The sequence below is a fragment of the Pavona decussata genome, unplaced genomic scaffold, assembly GCF_977016875.1.
Source record: "Pavona decussata unplaced genomic scaffold, jaPavDecu1.1 SCAFFOLD_4, whole genome shotgun sequence".
NCBI lineage: Eukaryota > Metazoa > Cnidaria > Anthozoa > Scleractinia > Agariciidae > Pavona > Pavona decussata.
This window is the reverse complement of record NW_028145428.1, coordinates 1,604,604-1,616,773: the sequence shown is the minus strand read 5'-3', so window position 1 is coordinate 1,616,773 and position 12,170 is coordinate 1,604,604. Positions and strand designations below refer to the sequence as shown.

At 37.4% G+C, this 12,170-nt stretch overlaps 1 protein-coding gene across 2 annotated transcripts in view; it reads right to left on the bottom strand.

The window, feature by feature from the left end:
• LOC146489711 (uncharacterized) overlaps positions 1-10,279 on the bottom strand; it is a 109,101-nt gene extending 98,822 nt beyond the window's left edge. The window contains exons 1-2 of one of the 2 annotated variants that reach the window (XM_085104075.1): positions 10,094-10,279; positions 7,685-7,711 (exon numbers count right to left, since the gene is read on the bottom strand). The gene's annotated coding sequence lies outside the window, so the exon portion shown is untranslated. Of the gene's footprint in view, positions 1-7,684; positions 7,712-7,816; positions 8,561-10,093 lie in introns of those variants that run through there. The other variant, XM_085104080.1, reaches the window with a different exon arrangement.
• Between the last annotated feature and the right edge of the window lie 1,891 nt (positions 10,280-12,170).

Here is a 12,170-nt window from a genome sequence, read left to right as displayed (position 1 = left end):
CTCGATTATTCTTTCCTCCCCTTCCCTGTTTCAATGTTGAGCTTAAAAAGTGAGTGTTGACGCGTATGTGGATTGTTGGGAATCCAACATTGAAGGGGGAAGGGGAGACGACAAACAAAGGCCTAAACATACGAAAGTAATAAATATGGCGATGTCAATAACATATACCCACTTTCTGTCGCCTTGTTGAGTAACCTTCCCAAAAAGATTTGTGGCGTTGATTGTAGCTTTTGGTCGATTCAGCTAGTTCTAGACTGGCTCGCTAGGGTCGGTTACCTTGACCCTGAGGGACCACAGTGGAAGGGTTAGAGATAAATGGGAGTGTCGAAACAACAGAGCTGCTTCAGCTAATTGAAATGGCTATTTTCAGATACTCACGGCCTTTGTTATACAGATAAGCATTTTCATAACATTTAGAAAATGATTTGGAGAGCTTTAGTGTTACAAGTGGAACTACCTGCTTGAAAAATATCCATGAACATGACTTCATCTATCTAGTAAACTGCAACAGACAAGGCAAACCTTTTACAAATCAATCATTAATTATCAACCCTGGAAAGTGGCGATAATTGATGGTGCACAGCTTGCGGTTTACTTATGTTTTATACATTTTGCTAAGAGCAAGCACGTTTTGGAATTCTGAATCGCCTACTTACGTCACCCGGGGTAAGAAAAACTTTCACGAACAAAAGATGAGTGGCTCAGTGATACATCAGGTTATCCCATGATATCAACACAAATACAACAACAGTTAACTACAATTTAAAGCTTTGGCACTTGTTTTGATTACCGTGCCAAAGAAAGGCGGAAGGCACTTGAGGCAGAAGGAAAAGCTATCAGTTACAACTGATTGATTAAAATTCCACAACAGTGCCGAGAATAGTCTCTCTATCAGTACGAGAAGACGGTTCCAGTTTGAGAAGCTGACAAAAAAAACTTCAGTGACCAGACGACCCAAGATCGTCTTTATTGTCATTAGTCAAAAACGACGCTTCGAGAAGAAGGTCAGTACCTCTTTCGCTGATCAGTGCTTTTAGTTACGAGAAATACCGGCGTTTCAATCATGATAAAATCATTTGGACGTCGATCGTTTTCCTTCTCAAAACGAGAAGCCGGCCATAATGAAACCCCGCCATACGAGAGAAGACCTCGTGCAACTACCCAGGAACCCAGGAATACCAGGAGCTTTCTCAAGAGAGAGCCTAATGTCACTCGTTTATCTCCAACGGAAGACAACAGATTGAAATGCAAGTTTGAAACCATTGATGTGCTTTTGCAGATTCTACTGCATCAAGACGAATTGACTCTAAAAGAATACACTATCAATGACCGAAGGATCAAAGTTCTTGTTATTGAAGACACTGAATTTTAGGGCTCAGCACTGACTCCAGTCCATTTGAGTTAAAATTTAATTAACTTTTGCTAACCATGGCGGGATATATCCGATACGTGGTAAGCACCTACACAGACTGTGAAAGTTCTACAGCTACACCGTACGTTGATGACGAAGAAGTAAAATTTGTTTTATTTTTCCAGTAAACAATGTTGACAATTTTGATTGTCGACCACGTCAGTAACTGTTGAAACTCATGACGTCAAAGGTCCTATGCTAGAAGAAGTCACTCTGGGAAAGGCCAACTTTTCCAAGCTACTGACCAGCATGCTAAAACCCAATCATTGAATCTTTAATAAGTTGACTTGATCTTCCAAGAGTGAATTTGCTGCGAGTAACGTTAATGAAAACGTTCCTCAACGCACGTAACATATTAATTTGTAGATTGCCAAACGGTTCAAACGCAGCGCTTAATCTGCCTCTAATTCAGGAAACTACGAGTTCCGCCGATAAGATTATTAAGTAACCTCAAAACGATTAAATCGCGATACCAACGATCTTAAATGTTAGACAGATGCGAGGATTGAAATGACAAGGTCACGTACACAATTCACACCGGCCTCGGTCACGTGGAGAATTTGTATCATAAAAAATGCGTTTGATGAGTTTATACTACTATATGAAAATACTTCAGAATTTAGCGGTTGTATATCTGGCTAGTTCTTTACCAAACTTCTCTTCGTTATCAGTGGAACCGAAGGTAAAAACATAGCAAGGTTTGTGACCTGTGAATCAAAATTGAAAATTATTCCAATGCTCAGATGCTGTCGCTTAATTTTATCCTTGGGTTAATTTTCATTTTCCTTTGTTTCTCTGTATGAGAAGGTATGGTGATGAGTATAAAATAAAGGAAAGTGAAAATTGAACCAAGCATGAATCGCAAATTTGGCCACAACATAGACACGAATCTCAAACATGCACCTTCTTTTAAAAACCAAAGTATGAAGAGAGTTGATGCTGTCCGTTTGGAATGACTCTCTCGGTTTATGCCTGCAGGGTGTGGCATTATCGTGGAACCTAACACTTTTGTATCGGTGATCGGGGATGACAATCCATAATTGGCTCTAAAGGCCTAACAATGATTTTAGCGTCAAAATTTGAACAAAGGCCAACAATTAGACTGTATTCAACACTATCCATCGGGATATTATTATTACTATTTTTTGTCACAATTTATGTTTAAAATGCGGTCTCGTTTTAAAACAGTTCAGAAGCACGATATATAACTAGACATCTTTCGCATGTTTTTACTTGCCAATGTATTCTTAAAAACTAGCTTATAAATTTACGTGTCTGTCACGACCTTTTTAGTGAATTGGACATTTTTTTTGTGTGTGTAGACTTTGTATTACTCCCTTTTTAGTTCAGTTGCATATTATATCTTTATTAATTTGTGACTAGAGCCATGAAAAACAGCTTTGCTGTAATTTAGGCCAGCCTCAATATAATCAGTAAGTAACTACTAGCAAGCTTCCTTCGATAACTTTAAGACGTTGTTTCTGAGTGTGCTTAATATTATTACGTTACTTATCGCTTTCTGCAAATCTTTATTCACGCTACGCGTAATTAAAGAAGGCGTACACAGTCATTCCGTTTGGTTGAGTGCTAACCTCCGTACGGACGTATCATTTTTCCGTCTGCGCTGAGGGAAACAGGAGAGTTCTGCACGCAAGCTTGTAAGCATTTTAACCTACTGGAGCTTTCTTCGTTTATGTATTCTTCAGTATCTGCCTTAGGGTTTAAAAATGAAATGCGATATCCACTAACAAATATTTGGCATAGTGCTTTCTATCCCACGCGGCATAAAAAAATCAGCTGGTTGCGTAGATGTCAATCAGACCTCACAGGGTTTGAAGGGAAGGGTCGTTCTCGGATATTTAGGTGGGGTAAAAACCTTTTAAACTACTATAGACTAAAGAACATACGAAATTATTTTGCATTTTATTTCAGATCTTCTCCCTTAAACCGTTAGAAATCTATACCATATGTATACTGTACTTCAGAAGTCCTTGTTTTAGACGGGCTTGAGTGAAGTGGCCCTACAAAAGCTTAATATTTTCGGATAAAATTTCAACCAAGGAATTTCGAGGTTAGGGTTTCCTTTTCTTGCAGTGTATGTCATCACGTTTCCTCTCACCCTATAATCCTGAGGAATACTCGTTCAAAATCGATTATCTTGACTATTTTGTCTGGTTTTACTTTGATTCAAAGTTTTATTAACTTTGCTTCAGATAATTAAAATATGATGACCTATACATTCAAATTACGAGTTCATATCTTCCCAAAGCACACGGACACCTCCACAGGAATGGAACATTTTGTATACACTCCATTCTTTATGCCATCACAAAAGTATCAGGTAGTTCACGTGATGTTTATGTGCCTATTTCTCCCTCACAGCTAAGTGATTGCAGGCGTTTACGTAATTGCCAGTATTCTGTTGTTGTGGGTGTATGCTGAAAAAGACTAGGAAGCGATTTTAAATGCCTCGATATGATCATTCTGTTCTATCAGCGTCATTTACGAAAACATTGAAATGCACGTGAAAATCATAACTTTATAGCATTCAGCTACAAACGATAATCTATACAAATTGACTTCAATCTCGGTTTCCGCAAACGTGGCATTTATACTCCCCGATCTTTCTCAGTCAAGTTTTCAATTTCGTGGCATTCGTTATTTTTCGGTCCGGTTTTGTCGACAAAAACATATTTATTGCTGGGCTACAGCAGTCTGGGGCTACAGTTAGCTTCATTCGTAAGCGACGACAAATAGACCCGATCTTATGGCTCTCATGTAAGACCAAGCTTCAGCCTCCGGCAATAGTACCGTCCAAGTGGTCAACAGTTCTCTCGATCAATCCCACGCAAGTAACACTCTCCGATTCCGCGAATAACCGGCCTAAGCAATCAAGATAGGAATGTACAGTTCCTGTCGACTCCCTTTTTCCTGCTTCTGTAGCTATGGTGACCATGGGTTGAATCCCACAGGCTCCCGTAGATGCGCAAGATTTGCTCGCTATATCAATCTTGTTACGACGACCTTGGTCTTTCCAGCTAATGTTAAAAACAGCACGGAATGATTCTTGCCGAAAAGGAGATTTGTGCCAGTCAGTGACATAACGCAACGGCAATGTTGCAACACGTAAAGTTTTTCAAGTAGTAACTCCCGGCTATTATAAATGGTTTACTTGGAGAAAAGAGAGTGCAATCCGCTTAAAATACTGTGGTAAAATAAGTAAGTGATATTACTATAAAATATCTTCAAAAATAATACATGGACAGTATAGATTTAAAGCTTACGTAATGGAAATCCTAAAAATCAGTTTTTCTTCTACTCGACAAGAATCCTGTCTCGATTCATTTTGCATCGATTAGTTCACTCTCTATACTGGAAGGGAGACCATGCTGCTGAAAAGATTGGAAATTCTTGGTTCAGATTTATATAAAAACAGCGTGAAAGCCTTATACCGATTACTCACAGTTAAATTTCGATTCAAATCACAACCAGCATGAAATCAGGATAGACAAAGCTTAGTTCTCTCAATACCAATAAATAAATAAACAGATAAGGCACCTCTTGTAATTGTAAGTGCTGGCAGTGCTTAGCATTTGAATTGACCTTAAACAAATATTGTTTTAACTAGACACTAACACATCAGTTGTTTAATCTGCAGAATCATGCATGGTGATTCGGAAACATGCTTCAGTGGCATGATTTGTGCCAGTGTGATATGACACAACGGCAGTGTTGCAACACGCAAAGTTGCCGTGGTTTTCAGTTATGGTACTTTTGTCTAAAGAGCCAAAGGATAAGACCCAAGTATCTGAGTCGGACGAGTGACCGATGGATGTATATCATGTCCAAGGTATATTTATCTCTCTGGTGTTACTGGATGACTTGATTCCATTGTGTTTGACGATTCGAGAATCTACAAATCTGTATCCTCGACCACATGAACCTTGAACGTACTCCCGTTGACTGTGTATTCCTTAACTGATTTCACTTCTTGAATTTGCAGTATCTGCACCAACACATTGGCTATTTGCCGTTTATGTGAGCGCTGTTCATGTTCGTAGTAAAGCTTCTCCAGTTGGCTGTACCTTGAACTGTGCAGTAATTTTTGAAACTCTTCTTGTTTGTTGTTCGGTCTACACGCCGCCGCAATCGTCGCGAGTCTTGAAAATCCAAAACAACCTGAGTTTTCTGAATAGCTCCTCTCTTTTGTTGCTTGTTGTATCTTCTTGTTTTCCAGATTAATATGTCGCTGGGGCTCCATTCGGCAAACGCTGAATCCAATTCAGTTTGTATATTGAGCTGTTCTCTTGACTAACGCAAAATTTCAGTTATCGGAATGGAACAGTATTTTGAAGTCTAGTAGACAAGCAAATGCTCACTTTCATCCCTTTAGTGGTAGAGAGTTTTGGCTGCGAATTTCCTGCCCGATAATCTTGATTAACCTCTCAGAGACTTCCTCGTAAGCCGATACATCTGGACCGGTGACGTTAATCCAGAGTGCGATTGACGTTGATAGTTTATCTGGCTGGATGTTTTCTTTAAAAGCAGCACAACGCAGTTTTGCTATGGTAACCGGAAAGAGGCTAACAAATTGTGAGAGCTTAGCTTATTACGCAACAGAGCAGAACTCCCAGGATTAGAAAACGAGTGTTTGGAAACTCGAAACTACAATCAATACCAAGGAGTAATGACATTACGTAACAGAGCAGATCTCCCAGGATAAGAATTCAAAAGGAGTGTCTGAAAACTCGAAACTAAAATCAATATGGAGGAGTGATGACAGACTTACAATCCTCTATTGTAATTTTTTTTATATTTATTTTTTTATTTGTTTGTTTTTTCTTTCTGTTTTTGTCATCACGGGTAAGTGAGCGCGCGTGCTGTTCTGCAAGGCTAGAAGTATACACCTGTGACAGCTCCGGTCTTTTACATCATATTTTTCCCGGGTTTGATTGGGGTTCGGTTATCGAACACAGTCGAACCAACAAATTTGTCTGAGAGTTCGATTGCGTTCGATTTCCGAACCCAAGCGGACAATACTAAAATCAAGCAAAGTATATCATGATTATATATTCAGGCAGATATATATTTCAACCGTTTCCCTTAGCATACTACGAAACGGACAACACAAAATTTCTCCCACTTCACTGTAGTTCCAATTTGTAGAATTTTTGAAAATCAAACAAAATGCAATGCTACTGATTTTTACTGTTAGATACAAATGTATATTCCATACCATCGTTTAATATTACCAGTCAGCTTACGGTCCTTCAGTGAGTTTCTCATTCATAGAGACTGATATATTACAGATATATCATCCGAGAACTCACGAGGACCTGTTTTTTGTTTTTGTTTTTGTTTTGTTTTTTTTACGACTTGTTATTTTTTTGTTTCTTTCTATTTTATATATAAAAGAAAAGATAAAAGAGGTAAGGTTAAGGCTCACTGTAGAGCATTAATTAAGAACTAAAGCAACATTAAAATACTCCCCAACAAAATTAAGTCACAATTAATGTTATGGTAAAACTGAAGATTTAAGTAATTAATATAAAGCAGCCATATTACTGATAGTACTGTGACAGTATTCTGTTCTGTAAAAAGAATTTCACCTGACTGAAGCTATTATTGCTGTTGCAACCGCGTTTAACATCACTTTCTTTGTAAACGGCGTTTCTTCATAAGCTTCTTGGAATTATTCACTTTGCCAGTTACTCCATTTGCTTCAGATCATTATGTAATACTTTATTGACTGTAGACACTTATTTTTAGCAGTTATGAATCCAGGAATTTTGACTGATTGAGGATGGGTTCATGCAAAGGGCAATTTTCACATAATTTGAGAAGTAACTTATAAGAACTGATTCGATTTTACAGTTGTTCTGTCTCTCACAGCGACCATTATTTACTATGAAATTGGTTTCAGTACATCATTTACACTCGTTTTGCATTACGCACCTTCAATTTGATAAATGTGTCAATTTCGTTAAGGTGAAGGTGAGTACCATGAGACAGATGTATCAAGATAAAGTCCTGTCAGCCGCTCTGCATTCATCTGACTTAGATAATCATTCTTCCACACTATACATGATCAGTCTTCGCCGTGTTTTTTCTTTCTTATATAGATTTCAGTTTTCAAAAATCAGGATTAATGAAAGAGTGTGGATCCTTGCAACCCTCATCCCCTTTTCGTCACCCGGGACTATATATAATGATGAACGAACCTTTTATCAATAAGGCCATTCCGTACATACGATATGAGCTAGGGAAACTCACCTTTGAAAGCTGATCAGCAGACAGCACCTAGGTACAAGAAAAAAAAGAGTAGTACATCAGTTTTTCTTTTCTAGTAACACAGAAAATCTTAACAGGAGTTGAACCTATAACCTATGATCATTAATATTTTACCTACTGAATCTCCACAATAGCGTGTGCTAAAACTTCTCCCAAACTCAAAGAAACCGCCTCACTTTACGGCGGAGCGCAGTCAAGTTTATTAGCGCACCTGCATTGCTGACTTTGCTTTTATAGTTAAACTTTAACACTGTTAGTCAGCATTTCGTGCTAAATTACAGTAAACGGAACTATTACGTATTTCCGGAGAAATATCTATGTAGCTTTATAGAACTTGACAGAAATTAGTTAAGAAGAAAAAAGTCAAGAAACGGCTGAAATATTTTAGCTTTTTATTAAGATACTGGGCTAGCAATGCTAACAAATATAAAAATGTGAACACATGTGGCTAACATACTGGGCTAGTACTCTTAAAAAGAATCACTAACTTCAATTTGCCACGTTTGTTTGAAGACATTGCTCCTGGCTTTAGAGATGTAACACGATAAATTTAGGAGACTGTGTAGTCATTTGAAATTTGTGAATTTCTTTAGTTATTTATTTTTCTAACTTTGGAGACAACGAGGCAAAGGACACGCTTGCTATTCTCATCATCCAATATTGTCGTTGTTTGCATGGACTGCTTTCGGGGTGCATTAAAAACAACTCCATCATGATTCATAACTTTGTTGACTTTTCAAAGTGCTTGTATGATTATCATTACTAAGTAGAGGTTACAATAAATTTGCATCAACGACTCAACCAACAATATCAAAATGAGTATTCTTCTCATTGTTCATTTTATATTTTTAAGGTATTAGTTGGGAGAATTTGGTAAAATTTAAACACCAAGTCATTTCCTTTTTGGAGTAGTATAGGTGTTGGCACTATTGCACAGTCATTCACGAGGTTTCAAAGGCAAACGCGAAACGCGAAGGACATTTTTCTGTCATCTCCTGATAACTTGACTGCAGGCATCATGAGAAAGTTTTATTATGTTGCACACTTTCCAGGTGTGACTGGGGCCAAAGATTCTACCCACTTTATGATCATATCTCAAAAAAAATAAATAAATAAAATGCTATGGCATTTATTAAGAGAAAGCAGTTTAACTTTATCAGTGCCAAGCCGTTTGTAATAGAGATGCGTTTATACTAACATCGTGGCACGCTGGCCAGGATTGACTCGCGATTAACGCATTGTTGAGAACAGCAAGATAAATATAAATAACATAAAAACCTCCGCAAATAATTTCCACACTTGGCTTGGGGAGGTAGGTGCTTGTCCTACACCGTACCAGTTTTTATTGGGGGGGGGGGGGGATGGGGGGATTCATGACCGTTTGCAAATCATGTTCTTTCTTACATTGGAGTTTCAGCCGCCTCCAGCATCCTTGGATCTGATTCATGTCCCGTTTGATTTGGGAGTTGAATTTGTTCAGAATTTCTTTCCAAACCTTTCCCTTCATCGTCAATGTTTTACTGCGAGTCGTACTCTTTATTTTCCAAATCTGGGAATTCTTTTCCCAATTCCTCCAACAAAAGTTTTTCTTCTTCGCTAGAATTGGTTGTCCGATTTCTTCTTCGCTAGAATTGGTTGTTCGATCAGATTTAGGAGCCATACTGAGGCAAAATCTCCAAAATGAAACTGTGCAAACAAATAACTCAACAGACTGCATTCCCTTGTGAGAGATTGTTTAACCATTGACTGGAAAAAGCACGGTTCAGTCGTGTTTCAAAAATGTATTTTAACATAGCTTAACCGTTATCCATCGAAACAACGTCTAAACCGAGTATTAGCCTTAAACAAGGGCTAACTTTTTGGCCGAATCAGTTTCGTTTTAAAAATAATCGGCCCTTGAAGTTTCTGCCAGTATTTCTACTATAAAAACTGTTGCAATGAAAACAGATACTTCCCCTCCTAGTCGTAAGTTATGAATGATGGGGCTGTTACTTTGGAGGTTGTAGGTGAAATACTTAGCTAAGACATGGTGGTCATTTAATTGAGTATAGCCAAAATATAAGATGTTCTTTTCCGTATTAACGTTTAGCTGTTATTAAATATTTTTATTTGTAAGTTGTTTTTCTCTGACACTCTTATTACAAAGGTAGGTCAGTTTCAGTTTGAATTCCGGAATGAAAATACATGCAATGATTGCTTACTGAATAAATCCCTCATAAAAGGTTTTGCCGGGACTTACCGGAATACAAAATGACGCTGCAGGTATACGTTTTCCAAATTTATCTGTTGCCAAAAATCTTATCTCGAGGGTATTTCTTTCATTCTTACTCCGGAATGCGGCAATCGAACGCAACCTCCGAAAGAAAGGCCGGATTAAAAACAGGAACCTACCTGTGTTTCTTGTTATTTCTGAATGAAATCTGTACCAGTAGTCTAGAAAATTCACGTTCAGAAAGCTTGATCTAAGTAAAGGCCACCCCCTAAGCTAACGTTGAATCTCGTACTAAAAATTAAACAGGAACAGCTTGTAATGAGCAACTGTTAAGTACCACTACGTGCTTTTCCAAGGAAGTAAAAATTTAGACATGTATTTTTGAGAAATTGCTGTTGTCATAGTTTGACACGCATGCTCAAAAGTTGGCCATATTGTAGCATTTTATTGGAGGAAAAAGTGTCATGACAATAAATATTTGAAAAGTTCTCCGGAAATTGGTTAATTTAACGCTGACAAGTCTAAGAAAAGAGGAATCGATTGACAGAAATATAACTGAACTTTAAAGGATACACTCTAGGAAATTTCACTTGAGGAAATAATGTAATCTTGCAAAGGAGCCTTTGTGGTTTTGTGGTCCGTTTTTGTACACAGCCATTAATCTAGTTCATTTTTTTATGCTGTATTGGAGGCTTTTGGCAACTAAACAAGGTTCAGTCAATTAGAGCGAATTTAACGTAGGTTAATTTTAATGGCAACGATATGATAACCCTTCCCAGGACGATAGCTTCTTTATTTCTAGTACTATTTTTAAGACAAAAAAAATTCGTTTGATATATGTTGTTTGACTTTGATTAGAATAATTATAATAGCAAGCAGATGATGCAAGCAGATGGAACGTGCTTTGCATGACAATTTTTTTCGAGAAAAGATTAATATAAGAATCGAGAGTTTGGAGGGCAGGCTAATGGCAATTCTGAAATATTGTCTTCTGCGGCGCATTTGTCAGAAAGAGTATTGCTCTAACAAGTTCATTTTAAGAGAGGATGTAATCTAGCGGAGGATCCGTTCTTGTTTTGTGGCCTGTTTTTGTACACAGCCATTAACCTAATGCACTTTTTTCGGTATTATACTTGAATTTTTTGGTTACTAAACAAGTTTCAGTCGATTCTTCCAAACTTGAGGTAGGACGTAAAAGGAAGATTATTTTTAATGGCAACAATGTGATACTACCTTCTTTATGCATGACGACAGGAAAAGGAAAGAAATGTCGTTTTCAATTTGATTAGCCACTTATAACACTGAGCAAGCAGGTGCAATAAAAAAATCAAACGTGCTTTGCATGACAATTTTTCATTGAAAGTCGAATCAGTATTATAAGAACAAGAATACTGACAGTCAAGGTAGGAACGACAACCAAGCAAAAGGATGTAAAGAGAAAACTGTGTCTTAAAATTTAGACAAAAAAAACGTTACTGTCCGTCCATTCATACTTAAACAAACTTAGTGCTGTTACAAATTAAAAGCACAGACGCAATGACCAGAAATCAACTATTATATTACTTATAACAGCAAGCAGGTGCAATGAGAATTTCAAACGTGCTTTGCATGACAATTTTCCGTTGCAAATTGAATAAAGTGTTGTTAAGGTTTTAATCAGTATTATAAGAACAAGAAAATTGACAGTCAGGGTAGGAATAGCAACCAAGCAAAAGGGAAAAGCAAAAGGATGTAAAGAGAAAACAAACCTTTTTATATTGCTGTGTCCTAAAATTTAGACTAAAAAAACATTACTGTCCGTTCATCCATCCTTAAACACACTTGGTGCTATTATAAATTAAAAGCACAGACGCAATGACCAGAAATCAAAGATTCTATTCCAAAAAGAGAATTTAGATGTTGCTTTCTGCCCACATACACTTTACTACTTTACTACTGTGAAGGAGTTATGAGTGTTTCTCACAGTGTAGGGAAGGGCGTGTATCTCACACTATTACGTCATTTGCCTCACTGGCAAAGAAAATAGCTTTCGTTCAGGTTTGAAGTTTATTGGCTCATCTACTTGGTTGACTTCAATAAAAATATTCAAAATATTGCATATTTTAAAATAAATTTTTGACTGATTTTGTTAATTCAAAAATCCAGTGGAAAATCTACCACGTATTTAGCAAACGTCTAGTGTCATTTGTCCAACTTTTTGTCTCCAGTAAAAATCGAATATTTAAGGCCACCAGTCAATGTTATCGAGAAAAAACT